This window comes from Lytechinus variegatus, chromosome 14 (assembly GCF_018143015.1).
Source record: "Lytechinus variegatus isolate NC3 chromosome 14, Lvar_3.0, whole genome shotgun sequence".
NCBI classification, from domain to species: domain Eukaryota; kingdom Metazoa; phylum Echinodermata; class Echinoidea; order Temnopleuroida; family Toxopneustidae; genus Lytechinus; species Lytechinus variegatus.
This window is the reverse complement of record NC_054753.1, coordinates 13,444,599-13,464,474: the sequence shown is the minus strand read 5'-3', so window position 1 is coordinate 13,464,474 and position 19,876 is coordinate 13,444,599. Positions and strand designations below refer to the sequence as shown.

General features: G+C 36.4%; 1 protein-coding gene across 3 annotated transcripts in view; it reads left to right on the top strand.

Annotated features, from left to right (window-relative positions):
- Positions 1–3,042: 3,042 nt before the first annotated feature.
- Positions 3,043–19,876, top strand: part of LOC121427213 (guanine nucleotide-binding protein subunit beta) — a 49,100-nt gene continuing 32,266 nt past the window's right edge. For 2 of the 3 annotated variants that reach the window (XM_041623495.1, XM_041623493.1), the window contains exons 1-2: positions 3,043–3,199; positions 12,526–12,580. The gene's annotated coding sequence lies outside the window, so the exon portion shown is untranslated. Of the gene's footprint in view, positions 3,200–3,376; positions 3,498–12,525; positions 12,581–19,876 lie in introns of those variants that run through there. The other variant, XM_041623494.1, reaches the window with a different exon arrangement.

The following is a 19,876-nucleotide window of genomic DNA, read 5'->3' as shown; positions in this document are numbered from 1 at the left end:
CAAATCATGACTCAAGGTTTCAAAGGCGCTCGATCACACAAAACAAACAAACACACACCCTTACACATTGTGTATACATGCATATATAAATATATATATACAGTGCGTATCAAAAAAAAGTTTACACTTAGAAAAAATCCTGTAAAATTATATATTTGTAATATCCTGACGATTTTTCCACATTTTAGCATTGGTACAGATCCATTTAAGCAAATGACAATATAACTGTCGAAAAATATTTCCGCTTGAGTGAGCACCACTTACTTTTGAAAAGTTGGTGAAAAATGATTTGCGCAGAACTTTGAAATAGTTATGCGAATAAAAGTAGACCTTAATAATGACGAACACATGGAAATCAGCAAGTAAAATTGATAGGAAAATATCTTTTACCTTTTTAAACTTGTTTCCTTGCCCAAAACACTTCGAAGAGTGCATTGCGCCCCATCCCACTCCCCCACACACCGAGTCCATCGTGACGATATTGCTTTACACTGAGCTGTGATTTACATGAAATGGCTTAGGCTTGATTTTCATTTTGTTAATCATTGCCAAGCTTGGGAAAAGTGTGGAGAAACAAGTATTAAATGAAAATGAAATGTAAACCAACTTTAAATGATAAGAACTTAGTGAAAAATGCTGGAGATATCTGATATAAACTTTTGTTCAGATTCAGTTATGTCCTCAGATCCAGCTGGCACAAAAAGGGTAAAGGTTGTGCTTACTAAGTGTTGAAATTTCAAATTTGGGCGGCAAAATTGTTACAAAATGCTTGAATGTATCCGTTTTATTTCAATTGGCTAAAAGTGCTAGGGAAATTTATGAGAAATGCTTCGTAGGGTAAGTTTGATTTCGCCCTTTCCCCTTGACACAGCGTGAAAACAAGCATTTCTGCGCAAACAGATTTCTGCGAGCTTTACAAAAATGGACAGTGCTCACTCAAGTGTAACATTCTGTCAAAACTTTTACTTTCATTGGATAGATGAGACCCAAACCCATAATAATATGTGAAAAAATTACCCACATGTTGTATATTTTTTAATTCCCTGGCTTTTTCAAAGTGTAAACTTTTTTTTGATACGCACTGTATATATTTTATATGTGACTCATGAAATATAGACACATATCTCACCAACAAATTAATGCGAGCGCGAAGCGCGAGCTGAATTTTTTAGTATAATGAACTGAAAACGGGAAAAAGGTACCTGTTTAAGACTATAGTAACTCATGAGGAGGATACATATCTCACTACACAGATAATGCGAGTGCCGAGAGTGAGATGAAATTCCTTTATATTCTGACCTGAAAGCTTGATATTATAAGCATTTTTGGTACCAATGATTAAGATAGGTGTCTAAAATAACAATAGATGCGAGCGCGAAGCGCGAGCTGAAAATTTTGATATTTCGATCTGAAACCATTTGACAGCTTAATGGGCGTTTTTAATAAAGAACAAGATACATTTCCAACAAAATATTATTGCAAATCGAAGCGGGAGTTCTTTTGAGGTTTAGAACTGAAAACGGGACATTCTACATGTATTTACCTATTTAATCATGAAAAATATAAGGTTTTGCTTCAGAAATGATGCGAGCGCGAAGCGCGAGCTGAAAATTTTTATATTCTAATCTGAAAAGCGGACATTTTGAGCACGATTTTAAATAAAGACCGAGTTGTGTATATCAATGTCGCTTGCTGATTTCTGTGTGTAACATTAAAATCTTATTTTATTTTCGCACACATTTGGAAATATGGGGGGGGGGCAAAACGATATGTTTGCCCCCCAATATTTTCATTAGTGGGGCGATCGCCTGCCCCCCCCCCCCCAGGATCGACGCCTCTGCAACCGTTGATCTAATTGATCATGAAGATGTACATACGTTGATGTGACATCAGGCACCGCTCTCAAATTGCGACTTTGCGGATATCACAGCCTTATACAAATGAAAAAAAAATGTTTGCCCTTCAAGACTATTTTTCCAGCTCGGTGGCGGACTCCAGTCATGAACGCACAGGCTGAACTTGGCCGAGCGTTATCTCGAGTGACGTAGTCTGTCATTGGCAGAACCGAATTCGGCTCAGCAGATCTCAATCTATAGTCGACTATTACTCTAAATGGATGAAAACAGACCCATTGATTTTCTTCCTTTTGAATTTTCGGAGACTGAGCAGAAAAAAATGTTCTTATTCAAAAAAGGGCACAAGCATCTGTTCCTTTTTCGGTTTTAGAAAAAAACTGATATCTTATATACAAAGCAATTTATCTTGTAAAGCGCTTTCTATGTACAGGCGTACTAATGATTAAATGTATCGACTGGTAGGCATCATTATGCTGAATAAAAATTTGCTCAATATGCCTCAGGTAAAAAGGGGACCATGTCCTACAATTAATGTTTCCTTGAAATGATTTTCAAACATCATTGAGTAAAATTTAAAAAGGAATTTTGTATAATGTACGATAATATACCCAATATTTAGTACCCCTCCCCTTTTTTTTTTTTTTCTTTATTTTTTTTTAGATAAAGAATGCATAATAAATAAAAGACGGAAATGGTAGATCATTGGTAGGCCTATTGCATTGGTCGTGGTTTGTCACATTATAGCAGGTAGAGCCATATCCTATAATGACACAGAATTATGAACAACAGTGGTTATCAAAGAAAATGATAGCAAAGAAAGGGGAAATAAAAACAAATAAAAACCAATAAAACAAACAACAACAACAAAAATATACATGTCACTACCGTATCGTAGATCCGGGACAGCTGTAGACAAAAAAATAAGTTGACCGTTTGACTGATTTTTCGGAAACAACAAGGCCGGTGAGTTTGGCTTGCCCAAATTTTTTGGGAGAACAACAACTATGTGTCCATGTATATGACGATTCTTAAATAAATCATTAATTTGAACTTTCTTGTGCATTAAAATTTCTTTATTTTCCCTCATAACATTGCTGTACTCAATGTACTAGTACTTTTCACATCGGTTCATACGCATGCGCATACTGTGTTACATTCGAGGGTATACAGATCCAGACGGGTTTCCCGCGATAACAGACAGGGCAGAGATGTACCACTCCCTATGTTTCGGCCTTATCACTAAATTTTGGAATACATTTTCGTGGAGAAATCTTCGATTATTCGCATGAATTTGGCCGGTAGATTACTAGGGAAGCTACAGTGTATATAAAAACTATATACAGGTAAGTGCCATCTTTTAGATTTCGATGAAAATGTACGGAACTATAATTTTAAGGGTTATTTTGAACGGTAGACATTGTCAATTGATACATACATTATCCTGTGGGAAGTGTATATTGAGTATGTGAAGGTGTACTGTCACTATGCAGTGCGATGTACACTGGCCCCATAGCCCGCCAGCTAACCGTAGACTACGGAGGACATACATGTCAATGTTGCAGGCCTGTGGAAGTTCCGTGTTTTGTAGGACATCGGCTCAGTTTCAGTGTAATTTGGATTATAACAGTTTGCAGCTGTATGGTATGAAACATAGTTTATTGTTTATACAAAATAAATTGATCTGCATGGGTATCTCAGCTCAAAAAATTGAATTTAGGTAGTTTGACTGTGTCTTGTTTGCCGGGTTTCTGATCAGTGTGAATGTGATCTCTGTGTGGATAGTGGTGTGTGTGCAGTTGTGTAATGTGTATGAATGATGCCCTCTCGCAAAATGGGTCATGGATGTTTCTATTTGTTTTACATGTCCAAAATTGTTTTAGAAAATTATTCATTTTAAAACCAGATTTACTACTCTCTTGGACTTTCTCAGCTGTTTTTTCTTGTACGTGTTGACTTTCAAAATGGCTGCCAGGTCTCTTGGAAATCAACAATTACAATGTTAACATGTTGATAACACTACACAGTAGTTAGATTGTTGATTACCAATGGCAATGTTAATACAATTAATTTATTAAAATTAGCAGTTCAGCTATGTAACACACAGAATCCCCATTTGAATGATCAAGATGCAGGTGCAGTCAAATTTCCTTTAAATTTTATTTTCATGTGTCTGCATTTGTAATTTATTATGTTGATTATCAATTCCACATTATTTTTCGTTATCTTGTAGATGTTAGCTTGTCATGTGTTAATGATTTATTTAATCTTTTGTTTTCTGTTTTCCCAGGTGGTGGAAATTGTATATTTTCATTCAGTTACAATCTATAGTATTGCTATTCCATGAAGATGATTAACTTCAAGTTTTGCCTTTGATGAAAGCTAAACATAAGGCAATTGTAGAGATTTTAGATGCAAGTTGTTATTTTTCATTGTTATATTTTGTGCGATTAAATTAATAAATTACATTGATGAGCTTTTTTTTTGTTTCCTCTGTTGTTTTTATTTTTGGTGTTTGAGTGAGAGTGAGAGTGCATCACATTCACAAATGTGAAAATAAAAAAGCAGAGCAAATTTACAAGGGTAGGGAGGGGGGGGGGGCTATCAAGATAAGTTAATTGGGCAATCATGGTCCTAGGCATACATGTAGCGGCAGTAGCCTTTGATTGCCTAGGATTGAATTACTGGTAAACCCTGGTGTATGTATTGCAACATGGTTTCCCAAAATACCAATATCCTTGAAATAATGGTAACTTGATTTCATTACACTACATTCATGAGTTGATGGGGTACCACTAAGTATTCATCTTGAAACTCTTTGTATAATGTCTACCACTGAAAATGCCTTGGTAGATAGACAAACTCTAAGAAAATAAGAGATGGAATCTTCAAATTAAAAGATGATTTATGAACAAAAATTATTGGGTGAAATGACCTGGGTCCTGTTTCATAAAGACTAGTTTTAGTAACAAATGCACAAATACTATATAACAACTTTACCATCAGCCAATAAGATAGCATGTAGTTCAGAAATTTATAACTGTTATTGGTTGATATAAAACATGTCATAACTTATTCTAGGCCGGTTCTCTGTAAAGGTGGAAAAGCACAATATGTACCATATTTTTTGGAATATAAACTGCAGCCTTGTATTAACCGCACCCCCAAAATCAGGAGGCTTTTAAATAAATTTTTTAAAAATTGGCAAATCAAGTTTGATAGCAATTTGACTTAACAAATATGACCGACAAACTATGAAAGACCAAAAAATATATTATTTTTGTATTTAAAAAAAATGGTTACTTCATTCTTTAACTTTATTTTTCAAAGACTATAAATTTTTCTTTGTAGAATTAAGAAAAAAAGACCATGAAATGGCAGCTTTGTATATCAAACTTGAAGTCTAAAAACGGAAAAAGAAAGCAAAAATGTTGAGAAAAACTGAGGGAAAAATGTAGAATAGAGGACATAATTTATTGCCTGATTTCTAACTGATTATGAGTATATGCCTATTGTAAATCATTTTCCATGCATTTTTTAGGTGTAAAAAATCAGTTTTCATTACAAAAACCAAGGTGTTTTTAAGGAAAAAGTTACCATATAATTGCATTTTTAATATCAAAATTATGGTATAAAAGGGATTTTTTTTAAATATTGAGAAAAAAGGAGAGAAATAAAGAATAAAGGACATTTTATTGCCTTTTTTAATAACCGATCACGATCGATTACATGCCTATTGAAGAGCATTTCCCATGCAATTTTAGCTGGAAAAAAGTTTTCATCACAAAAAAATCAGGGGTTAATTTTTATAGGAAAACATTAAATTGATAAATAATGTAAAAAAAAAACATTACAAAGAAGATTTTTCAATAAAAGCTTCGCAAAATAAACTCCATTTTTAGTAACCAACAAATAATTATACATTGAATATATATAATTCTTGGTTGGATGCCATTTAAATGGGCGTTGTGTCGTGCGCCTGTAATCCAAGCTGTTGGGAAGTTACAAATTGATTTCGAGGTTCAAGCGCTGGTCACCTCTTTCGGATGGTGATGTTAAAGGTCGGTCCCAGACGTAAATAATCATATCTGATTGATACACGTCTGACAAAACTCAAATACACACATTAATGTTACCGACAAAACATTGTTTTGTTGTTTCTTTGTATAAACCGCTCTTTATTTTAAGATTACAAAGTGAGAAAAAATGTGTGGTTTATACACTGGAAAATACGGTAAATAAAAATTTACACACTTTTCATTTTTTTTAATATACCAGCCAAGTTTAAACACAGTTTGGTTCAGGAAGGAAGGAAATACATGAGAATGATGGGCGATTTTGCCCTTGTGACGGCCCAAATCGCCCACGAAAATTCCCCCTTAATACATGCTTCGGGGCAACCAGTTGCTTCGCCTCCAAATCTGTCACAACAATATTGAAGATGATTTAGAAAAATCAATATACTATTGATAGAATGATATTGAATGTACTGCATAATTGTTTGTTGCCCCTAAAAGTAGCCCTTACATATAAATTGAAAAGAAATAGACCCCCAAATTCTCCCCAATGTGGACAAAAAAATAGCCTCTAAAAAATAAATTATATCCTACCCAGGGTACCGTAACACAAAGGTTAGCGATGAAATCGAACGCTTGATTTTCATGATTGATTATACATTGCAGTCAATGCAATCAATCATGGAAAATTGTTCTATGAATATTGCTAAGCTTTGTGTTACGAGCCCCAGGTCAGAAACTACATGTACCAAGAAAAATGGTGAATATTTCCCCTTCCTTGACTCACTAATAATGATTTCTATAAAATTTCTGTTGGACAATTGATATAAATGTACACGTGAGACAAGTTCACATACTGGTGAAGCCAGCAAAAATCTGTCATTCTTGTATTAGTGTGAAATTACACCCAAACTTAATGCAAAGATAATATTTAACACAGGAAACACATGAATGGATTTTGTATGTACTGCTCCCCACCCCTGCCTCAACCCTTGTCATCCAATTATAATACATTATATCAGTGTGCAGACTTGTGATTTCATGTGAAAGGAGAATGAAATCCTTTGAAAAAATGAGCTTACAGAATAATAACAGAATAATTCTGGTATCGCACCGCTATTTGCTCCACATTAGACTGCTACACAAAATTTCCTTTGTATAGTTTTTTTTTTTACATAGGGCTATACAGAACAGCTGAAAGCTTAAACAACCAGAAATGCTAATCAAATTAAAGAAGTAAAATGATTCCCTGCAAAATCACCAATGATCTGAACTCATGGAGAGACCTTGGCAATGTGACCAGGATTTGTGATGTCACAGAAGTACAGCTCTTCCCTACCCCAAAACATCTATTTCTGCTCATTCTAATGATGGTAAAACTCTTTGTAGATGATATATTCAATAAAACATCTACATGTCCTCCCATAAAAAAAAGAAACCCTGATCTATGATTGACATGAGCTAAAAAAAAAGGGGGGGGTGGGGATGGTCAAATTTGTCATTTAGAATGATGCGCTATGGTGATATGAAAAATTCTTTGATTGAAAGGAAAATGACTAAAATGGGACAGTAGGGCCGTCTGCACCATCCCGAGTTATCAAATTAGCGCGCTATTTCTGATCAGGCAAATTATCCCGATCTGAAAAATCTCGAGATTGTTTGTAATGCAGACGCAATTATCGCGCTAGTTCGTAGGATTAATCTCGAGATTGCAATCCCAAGTCAACTCGGGTTTATTTGCAAAATAGCACGCTATTTTACGAATTATCCCGCTAATTCGTAGGTGCAGATGCACTCGAGATTGGATTTGGGGTAATTTATTCATGACGTCAGTCCATAATGCATTTCGCGTTCCATTTCCACCTTGGTCAAAACATAAAGACATCGCGCCTTGTACCGAACGCATGCGAAAGTCAACTTTATATCGCGAATAGCGTTCATCAATAATCATCAACGATGGTGTCCCATCAGTGAATGGATTTTCGGAGAGACCAGACCGATGGGGGAGGCGCTCATTATCGACGATGGTCATAGTCAATAACAACACTGACAGCAGTGTTGTCTTATTCCTTCGCAAAATGTGAGCAAATAGCATTTCTTTCCTCCTTTTCTCTCTCTCCCTCTCTCTGTCGTTGCCTCCTTCTCGCCATCATTTTAAACGAAGAATACTTCCCTCGCTTATAATTATAGCGCGGCTGAGCTGAGAGGATTGTTGCATAACAACGGTCGAATTCAGCGAAAGTGCTAGTGAAAAGAGTACATGTATTTGATTGCATATCGCTCGGGAAGTTATTCAAAAGCGCGGGCCGTTGAAACTCCAAGATCGAAAGTGCGCATGCTCGGAATATCGCGCTTGTTGCCTCGCTCGAGCAGGAATCGCTCTTCTTGCGACGGGGAGGTGGAGACGGGGTTTCTTGAATCTCGAGATTAATCACGAAGAGGGCCGATCGGGCTAAAATCTCGAGATTGAGCAAACTCAGGATGGTGCAGCACCGCCTAGTGAGCTTGTGTGATCGGTCATGCAATGTAAACCTGATTAACATTCATGAAAATTAGCTAAGAAGTCTTGAATTGATCTCTAAAAAGTTATGCAAATCAATACGAGACACAAATTACCAGATATATGCAGTAAACTCAATTTTCTGTACACTGTTGGTTCAATTATCACCACAATATGCAAAGCATTATTTCAGACCAGGGGTGTGTGTGTTCAATGTCGGATTCCAAATTTAAAAGGCAACATTAATCATGATTGAAAATGTGATTACAAAATGTGAATATAATGAGATAGAAAGTGTGTGTTCCATGTCCTCCTTTCCTGGTCGTAAGTAAACAGAGGAAAATATGAACTTCAAAAAAGATGCGTTTGTAAACGCGTGCAGCTCAGTAGGCCTGGGACTAAAACCTGGGTACCTGGGTCCCGCCCAGAAGCGTGACGTACCTGGGTAGAAAAATCAATACCTGAAAATTTGCTTACTAGTATAACGTACATGTATTTGATTTGTATTGCGTAAAACCTTAAACCCTAACGTGTAAAGGCCACCGCACACCTTACGACCTGACTGGTCTGCGACTGAGTGAGGAAGAAAAGAGACCTCACAGCTCTTGTCAGCTTGAGAGTCGCAGACTGGTCAGAGACAAGTCGCAAGGAAAATTGGAAGGATTTGAATCATTTGACATGTTTGCTGTTACATCTTCATACGTAGAGGGCTGCAATACACAACCGTATTGTTAAGATCAAAGGATGTGTGCATGTGAATGTTTTCGATACGGCCGACCCAAAGGGCCCGGGGCAAGGGGTACGATCAAGTGTGGAGTCAAAAGCAGTCACGATGTGTTGATTGTCATTATTGTAGCGAAGTGAGATCGTGTTTTGTGGCCATTTAATATTTGTATTTTGTTGAGATTTTGAAATTATTTCTGTTGCCGTTCTGTGTATTTGAGGAAAACATGTTTTCTGTGATTTTCCATTTGAAATGCCACTTTCAGTGAATTCTGTTTGTTTTCCGCCATCGCGATTCCCTTTTCCGCGTTTGTGGAAAATCACTGTCCCTACAGTAATCATCTTTTGTCAAAAGCCCTTCATAACAAAGCAGTCTTTGTCAGAAATTGGTGAATCAAAACAGCAGTGTCGTCCTTGACTCTGGACAAACTACATATTTGCAATTTTTTGTCCGGTCCGAATCTTCAGATGATGCGTTGTCCACCAACTTTTGATGATGACTTCTTATCTCTCCATTGCAATTTGACTGGATTTTTCAACAGATTATCATTATTCCAGGAAGCGTCTGCAAAGTGGCTGTGAAAATATGCTAATACATCATTTCATAACAAAATCTTGCCCAATTCATGAAGCATCATTGTATCTGTCTGATGCTCTGAGCAATTTTAGTTCATGGCCGTTCTCAACCTGCCACGAACTGTCCGGATCCCAATGATGGCAGAAAGCATTTGCATTGTAATGTGAATATGTTTGAACACAATGCTAACTTGGACTGTTGCTGTAGTAACATGGATCTCCCCAAAAGATAGCCGAGTACTGCTGCAGTTTCCACTCGTTACTCCTCATCATCAACTGCAATGCCACTGTGTAAATTCTTTCATGAGACCTCAATGCGTGTACATGTACCTCTGTGTTAACTTTACCACCTTCTGTGTAGTGTGTTTAGTTTACATTGTTTAGGAAAATACGACTGACCAGTGGATAATGGTGGTAGCATGTTTTGTAAGGAGGATGCTTTTCATTACATGGTGAACACTATTTTGAAGACCGTCCATTGAAAGCCTCCATGTATGTCTATGGGAAACAGAATTTCCGTTTCCAAACATGCTGACACGGAATTGAAAATTTTCTGAAACGGAAAATCACTATCCCAACGCATTGAACTGCCATGTCGGCCCTTAATGTGTGATCGGCCCTTACACATTTTTTGTTTGAACAGGGATTTGTATGCTGATCTGTTCACCAGTATATTTTGCCTATATTGATGTTTTGTGTGAATTAACATAGAAGCATAAATTTGTAATGTTCAGTTGGGATTTGCAGGTCTGCATGTGTACATGTATATGTATTGTACAATGAACCTGAATTTCAAAGCGTTGTTGGTACAATGGCAGATACAAATTTTGACCAGCACGAGTATTGTAACATCGCTATATATGCATAAAACGTGCGTATTGATTATGTTCTTTTGTTAATATCGATATCGGTAAGATATTTTTAGTGATACATGTATGTCGACAGAATTATCTTGCCGATAACAGAACTATCACACAGTGTACATGTATCTACAATAGTACATGCTGAAGCCGCATCAGAATCTGTGTGGGGTCAATGCAGCCCAATGGAAATTTGGTAGAATAAAAGCACACAAGTCCTACATGTATTTATCACTGAAAAATTCATCGAATTCAGATTTCGGTAATTTATGTTCACAAAATAGTTGTACATGTATGCACAGGTAATATACAAATGAGAGAGAGCCAATAATGCCTTTCTTTTGTATTTTGTTATACATGTAGGGAGTGTAGAATACACTGTACATGTACAATACCCATTGAATGATTAAATAGTCTACATATATGTTCATTTACATGTATTTCAACTTTGGCAGATTTTCGATTTGTTCCTCATGGTAAAAAAAATTATTTAGGCTAAGACTACATATTTGAAACTTGCAATTCAATTTTTGCAGGTTTACTTTATTAGGAATCTCTTCATACATGTATGAATGGTAATGGTTGACACTTTGGTCACTAGTTGCATGTAAATTGATTCCAGATGTTAATAGAGATCAAACCAGCAAACTTGCATTCACATCATATTCAGGAAAAACTATTAAGTGCAGTCTGACCTCTCTTATCCGGCCTCTCATCCGGATCTCTCTATTATCCGGACGCACACTTGCCGAATTTTTTTTTTTTTTAAATCTAGTAATGAAATGAGAAATGAGATTTCAATCTAAACTCAATCACATAAACTCACTTTGATTTCATATATTTCCCAACATAGTCACCCTACACCAAACAAATTTTTCATGAAAATATCTCACCCAAATCATCAAAAGAACTTTAGGAATGATAATTTCCAATAAATCAGGGTGCAGCGCAAACATTTCATCACGTTTCTCTTTTTGCTTTGTGGGAAAAACAACTCATGTCTTGCTAGCTAACTTTAGGCCTCAATACGGACAGCGCCATCTATCATGTTTGAGCCTATAGTCAGTGTAACAATGGCTGACATTGCGAAGCTGCGATACCTGCCGCGATGATCTAATTTTAAAACTTGGTGTCATTGAGTCATCCTCTCTCTTTCGAGGTATGCTCGATGTGTACCTCAGTCATTTTGGCAGGTAAATTATCCAAGAGTTTTGACCATCGTTCAATTTAATTTCCACAAAAACACTGCCTATAATTTGCACCGACTCTGCAGTGAATATTGTCTTTACCGTACATGTACGCCCACTACAATAGTGTAGCTACCGCCGGTCACCTGGGGAAGCAGCGCAGCTGCGTGTATTTGATATTGGTCTCCCAGATCCGGATAAATCCCTTATCCGGATTGGTGCTGGTCCCAACTCTCAACGTGTCCGGATAAGAGAGGTTGGACTGTAATGAAATAAGGAGTGAATGGCTGATGTCATCATTTCCTTCAGGCTCATTTGTATGTACCAACCAGGATCTTTTTTTTTTTTTTTTTTAATAAACAAAATTTTTCTCCCAGTTTCGATATTATTCTTGTGTTCCTTCAATATTAAAAACAAACTTTGTTTATTGAGGTGAACTGGAAGCTTACAGTCTTTTGATTATGTGTACATGTACAATGTTTAATTAACAGTTACCCATTTTCATAATTTGGTAATCTTTCTATGGATGACATCTCATTTGATTTAATTTATTTCCACTCCAGGATTTAATATATCATACATTTGATTTTATAAACAAACAAGGGGGATTTTAAAAAGTGCACATGTACAGTAGGTGAATTATTGGAAATGATCACTCCTAAACATGAAAAATAAACTTAACTATTAAAAGAAACATTATGGAAATAGAATTCATTATGTGCAAAATATAAACAAAATAAGAGAATAAATGAATTTAATAGGAGCCTAATCCCATTTTCTGTTTTCTCTGTTTTCTTTTTTTTTATGCAGGTCCAGGTTGGTTTATTCCAAGGCCATCCTGTTGATCATTTCTTTTTTTTATTAGGTGAGTAATGATTTGTGAACAAGGAAGTACATGTTACATGTCAATATGCACATACATAAATTTTATGTCTCTCTTGCTCTTTTACATGACTAAATGAACTGCTTTGTTTACAGTTCAAAAGATATAAAAATTCATAAGGAATGTGCTAGGCCCGTACACGCACGGTCAAGTCGGTGCACGTGTACTAAATTCCATTACCGTGTATCTGCATAAAGCTTGCATGGGACTACAAAGTCGGTGAACAAGCTCACAGCCTCACATTAAATCTTTGTTCTTGGACACTGCACATGTTTTTATTACTAATATGTCAATATATTTCAATTAATCTAGAGTGAGTTCACTTCCAAAATCGCCGATTTAATCCACATTCATTCTGGAGACTCAAGTTTTTGTACCACGAAATGGGTCTGCTCCGGTCTCGAAAGCGTTGCTCAATCACACTCAGAGCCAATTTGAGAATCACCAATTGCGACAATGATCATTGCTACTACTTACGTGTTATACGCTCGTACGCATGTGCTACAAGCCTACAAACAAACGCTCCTCAAATTGGCACAAAAAAATTGAAAATCAATCGATAACTTCAGTTACACGAAATTCTGCCGCGATCTGTGCATGCATGTACAGTACAGTATACGAAATGCGCATCCAACGAGCGTCGGCGCTAGCTAGGGCCCTGCACTGATTTTCTTTTGCATTTATTAATTTAATGCGCTGCTAAGCTGAGTAAACTTTTAATTTGCTCCAATTTTTGTGGATTGATACTTCAAACTTCTCAGGTAAGCTTTAAAACCGTGATTTAGGCTACATACATGTAGACCTCTTTTTATGACATGTTGATGCGGGTCTGTGTCGACATGAAAACATAACTCGCTCTCACAGTGTTTACAATGTGTTCACGTGTACACGACCGAAAAATACGCCGTCTACACGTGCATCAAAAATGGACTTTCAAAACCAGCCTAGAATGTGCTTAAAAAGGAGAATTTTACCTTGGCTAAAAGTTCAATAAATATCAGAATAACAAAAACATAATGCTGATTGTGACAGCCCATCAACAGATAAAGAGTTATGAACTTTCAAAGATTTTTTGATCAATTTTTACCAATCTTCACCAATGTTTTTTATTCTGTTTGATTAAAACCAACTTCACTCCAGGGTGAACTTCCTCTCTGAAAATGCCATTTCACATAGATGGACATGTACATTTATTACTCCAATTATTTGTAGCTGCAATTCTTTGTGACGATTTACCAACAATTTCATGCTTCGAGGCAGCTTTTGTGAAATTAATCATGGCCTTTCCTCTATCAAATCAGGAAATGTGCACCTAAGCCCAAGAGTTGTAGAATGAATTGCAAAAGGATTGAAATGTACATGTGCTGTCAAATGCATTTCTAGCTTGCACCAAACTAGTCTGAAAAAATTAGTTGGACAAATTTGGACAAATTTTTTGAACTAGTGGGAGTCGACTGCTTGCTGGGAAGCTACTCTACCACTAAACTATCGCTGGTCCATGGCTAAGTCATGATAAAAGAACAAAAACCTCCTAGCCTCAGTGCCACTGATTTTATCTTGACTTGCATTTATGATATACTGTCATGGACAATGAAACCTAAAATTTAAGGATTGCGAGGGAGGTTTAACAGTGTTTGTATGGAGGTAAATGGTCGCATGTCATAAGGTGGTCCAATTTCGCGAACAGGGTAAAAATGGTCAAAAATTTTATTTTTTGATATGTTATAGCTATTACCATTCTCTAAATAATGAAAAAGTTTTAAGTCTCGACTACCTTTATTTCTTCTTAAAATGACTAATTAACAGCTAATTATTACATAGACATCAATGTAAATGTGAATTTTGAAATGTGTTTTTCTCAAATTGGACCTGCTGCACATAAAATGGTGTCAAAAGTTTATGCAACATTGGATCACCCTAGTAAATTGCAGTTATAATTTTGAAACATCAATAATTAAATCTGTACAAAAATCGAATAATTATCTATTATTGTATGCATATTAATTATACTAATTAATTAACAGTATTTAATTTCACATTTTTGCCCCCAAAATACCTGTCACTGTATTTATATGCTTGGCAAAACAACAACATCATGGGTAGAAATGTTTGTTGCAATGATACACAACATTTGTGCTAAAAATTGAGATTACAAATTAGATAATTAACCAAATCTCTCTTGTTTACTAATTGATTAGGTTGCAGATCAGAGCTGACATACACATGTATTCAATTGCTGCATATTTTCAAAATTGTCAATTTTTTATATTTAGTTGTTCCCTGCTTTAAAACACCCAGAAATATGAGGATAACAGTCATATTACATATTATAGTAAGTTGTTAATTAGGTTTAATTAACATTTTATCATTTACCGCATCCACCGGCTCCGCATCCACCGGCTCCGCATCCACCGGCTCCACCACCCCTGTTACTCGAAACTTAATGTGCTATAGTTTTTGTTCCTGATATTGTATTGATCTAATTCATAGTAATATATTTAGCCTATAGTTCTAGCTTCAAAATGAGATATTACTCAATAAATTTGGTCAAGATGCTGTGATGTAGCAACAATTTATTCATGGCAAGGTGTGGAAAATTGTTCATACGCCACCCTTTTTGCATACCCAACTTATGAAATGCGACCAAATGCTCTTATTATCTCGCTGTTTATTTGATATTTTTCCAAAATATAGCAGCTTCTGATCTTTGCTGCTTTAGCTCTGACCCCGTACCGGCTTGGCCCTGGGCGAATCCCCCCCCCCCCATTCCCCGGGCTCCTAGTTTTTGTCTCACCTGCATAGCAGAGTGAGACTATGGGCGCCGCTTTTCCGACGGTGGCGGCATCAACATCAAATCTAATAACCTGAGGTTAAGTTTTTTAAATGACATCATAACTTAGAAAGTATATGGACCTAGTTCATGAAACTTGGCCATAAGGTTAATCAAGTATCACTGAACATCCTATTAGAGTTTCATGTGACATGACCAAGTTCAAAGGTCATTTAAGGTCAATGAAATTAGACCATGTTGAAGGAATCAACATCAAAATCTTAACCTGAGGTTAAGTTTTTGAAATGTCATCATAACTTAGAAAATATACATGTATGAATGTACTTTATGAAACTTGGACATAAGGTTAATCAAGTATCACCAAACATCCTGCATGAGTTTCACATCACATAACCAAGGTCATTTAGGGTCAATGAACTTTGGCCGATTTTGGGGTATCTGTTGAATTACAATGTTTTCAAAGTCAGCACTGCTGCTATGTTGAATCAGGTAATGCAGGTGAGACAGCCATTTTTCCACTTGTTTTTTCTTTGGGGGGGACTAAAACCTGGGTTCCCGGGTCCCGCCCGGAAGCCTCGAATACCCGGGTAGAAAAATCAATACCCGATACCCGAAAATTGCTCACCAGTACAACGTACATTTGATTTGTATTGCGTTGTGTAAGACATGATTGTAACTCATCACAAAAGTACACAAGTCTCATTTTGAATCTCATCAATTACCCTCGAAATATCTACAAATATACTATTTTTTCAAGTGATGATGATGTGAGAGCATAGAGATATATACTAATAACGCCTAATTAGTATACATCTCTATGTGTGAAAGAGATCGTTCAATCGTCGCCACGTTTCTTTTGCAGCGCAGTGACGTCATCCAGCCACTGCGACGCAAGCCAATTTATGAATGAAAATATAGTAAGCATGCGCATTGCAACTTTGCAAGCCTCAGCCCCAGGCAGTATTCAGTCAAAACAGGTCTGCAATACTCTGTCACCTCGTACCAAAATCGACCTAGATTTCCACTTTATTTCATATGAATTATGAAAGGTATTTTCAGAGGATCTGTTTTGTCACCGATACCACGCAGGTAAGCAAATTTTATTACTTGCTTTTCCGTCAAAATCTTACGAAGTAGCGTTGATATTGCATCGTGTTTGTGAGTTTGTAGAATCTATTGCTACGTGAACAAGGTCAATTGATTTCCGGGTTTCAGAGCATATGAGGCGCCAGCCAATCACGTTCTTGATACCATTTTCAGTTCATCATAATCCGAAAATGGTAACACGATCGTGATTGGCTGGCGCATTTGACGCTCCGAAACCAGGAAATCAATTGACTTTGTTCACGTAGCGATAGATTCTACAAACTCACGAACACGATGTAATATCGACACTACTTCTAAGATTTTGATGGAAAAGCAAGAAATAATAAAAATTTGCTTACCTGTGCGGTATCAGTGAGAAAACAGATTCTCTGAGAATACCTTTTATAATTCATATGAAAGATAGAAAAGTGGAATTCTAGGTCGATTTTGGTACGAAGACTTGTTTCGATGGAATACTGGAGGCTTGCAATGCACATGATTACTATATTTTCATGTATAAATTGGCTTGCATCGCATTGGCTTGATGACGTCACCTATGGGGTTTTTCCACCAGTCATATTTTGAGCGAAATGATTTTCGGGTACCCGCCCGAAAATTACCATGGGTACCCGAAGAGAAAAAAACCCGAAAGTCCCAGGCCTAGTCGCAGGTCATGAGTTGTTAACCCGAAAAGGGTCCTATCAGCTTACATTTTAAAGCTTGACAATAGAGCCACAAGTGTGCAAAATATTATTTCAAAGGTGGCTCACAAAATTTGGCAAGGTAGGGGGTGGCGGAAGATGAGATTCTATCTCAGCCAACGATCACGTGAACTCCACAATAATTTGCACAGTGGTAGTGTGCAATGTGATCTATATGGTGATTTTTTTCCAAAATATTACAAATTCTTTTATATGAATTATTCATGGAAATTTATGATTTAATTTTATGAATTTAATAATAACATTAAAAATTGCTCCAATTAACTACATATGGACCCCAAACTGCTAATGTTATATTCACAGACTGTAGGATTCTGATCAAATTTACTTTTAGAAAAAATTGTTATCGCGATAATTTTTCCTTATGTTTTTTATTGTTTTTAATATGTATTTTTTGTTTTTCTACTTCATTTGTTTACTTGTTTTTTGGATGGGAAATGTTGCTGACTTTATTCTGATCATAAAAAACAAGCCAAAACTAATTGTATTTTATCATTAGAAGTAGAAATTATGATATACTGTATGAGTCAGGGTGGTACATAAACTTTTTAAAGCACTTGCCCAGTCAGGCAGGTGAATTTTTGAATAGTTGAAATATACTTGCCCAAAAATCTATTTCACTTGCCCGAAAAAATCCTTGGAAATGATAGTTTTACACCTTCAAAAGAAAGTTATGCATTTTTATAAACCTCTGACCTTTTCTCTTTTTTGACATGAACTGATCTACCTTTTTTGTTGCATTTCTTTTTCAAAAGTGATTTTATCTTGCCTGCCATGACCAAAATTAGGGTCAATAATCATATCGACCCTAATTTTGGTCATTTTACTGTGAGAATTCCGCTTGGAAAGTAGTTTTGGTCTTTACTTCAAAACACTTGCCCGACTCTAACTTTTACTTGCCCCGGGCAAGTGCTTACACATGTATGTAGCACCCTGTATGAATTATGGCTAAAAACACAATTTGAGTTTGATTTGTACATGAACTCAATTTTATCAACTTTGGGTCTAACATTCACTTACAAAATGCTGCATGATTTCAGAACCATGTACATGTATGTACATGTAGCTTGGGGTCACATATATCTGTGTTTAATATAAAACATGGTCTCTAACTTTCTAGTCTTCTCATTCAATTTTGATTGATTTATTTCAACGAAATTGGTATGCTCAGGTTGGCAGAGTACAGATAATACAGAAATGTGAACAAATTATATGACATAAATTATGTTAATTAATCAAATGTCACTAACACTATAAAGTGGGAGTATTTCTCACTGAGGTTTAAGATTGCCAGTGAACTATAAGGGTTCTATTAGAATAAGTACTGAAGATCTATCTCATCAAATTTTACACTTTTGATTTTAATCAAAGGAACCGTTTTGAGACAAACGCATTTAAAAATTGCCATTTATACTGTCTGTGTTGAACTTGAAACACTGATTGTGCAATATTGCTAAAGGCCACCGCACACCTTACAACCTGACTGGCCTGCGACTGAGCGAGGGGAGATGAATCGCAAGGTACATGTAGTCATAAGCCTTGACACCGCACATTTTGCGATACGATTTGCGCCTCACGCATGTGCTTTTTGCTTTTTGGCATAGCAACTGAAAAAATGCCCCTACTACTGCGTATGCGCGTTGTATGCGTCGTGCAATTTCCTATCTGATTGGCTGGAAGTTGGATTGAGCTTGTGTTCCAGTCATAAGGATTCGACATGTCAAATCCTTACAATTTTCCTTGCGATTTTCCTCACATCTCCCCTCACTCAGTCGCAAGCCAGTCGGGGACCAGTCGGGCCGTAAGGTGTGCGGTGGCCTTAAAACTGAGGTGATATTTGGTTAAAAACCTTTATGAAATGGAAAGGGTGTTGGTACCTGCATTATATGAAAAAATGTAAATTTTGCCCACTTTGATCATGTAACCCAAATTACACAACCTTCTGACATGCAACCTTGTGAAATTTTCATTTCAGAGGTAGATGGAAATATATTTCTAAACAGTTCAATTTTGACAGTCTTTGCTGAGACTGAATTTCTTAATTTAATTTCACTGATTCACCATTATCCACCGAAAAATCACCAGCAGGCACCAGTAAAAAAAATTCTGTTCTGACTCCAACCGATGTGTATACATACTGTCTTGAACCAAGTATTCATGATACAATAAAACCTGCTTAGAGGGCAAAATACAGAATGAATGAGACCAAGGAGTCAATATTTACTTTACCACAGTTAAAGAGAAAGACTGCTATTTCTGCATACCAACCAGGATGTGCATATAACCGTTTTGTGAAAAGTTAAAATGTCATAACTTTTTATTTTACATCCAATTTTGATGAAATTTTCAGTGTTAAACTGTATGCTTGGTTTTAGTGTAAGTGAGGACACAATAATTCTTCGGGAATCGATCTTCGCACATTTTGAGCTCGCTACTCCACACAACACAAAGGCCGTGTTTATGCTTCCTCTTTTCAGGCCAGAATCAGCGTTTCCAAACGTGATTAGTCCAAAACACGGTTGCATCCATGCTTACTTTCATTTAAACGCTGTTTCAAAATGCCGATTGTAAACTCACAAAAAGGTTCGTTTGTAAACATCGTTTGACCAGAATCAGGCTTTCTGGGGAAGTATAAACAGAACCACGATCGTAACCTGCTTCATGGTGAGATGATGTATT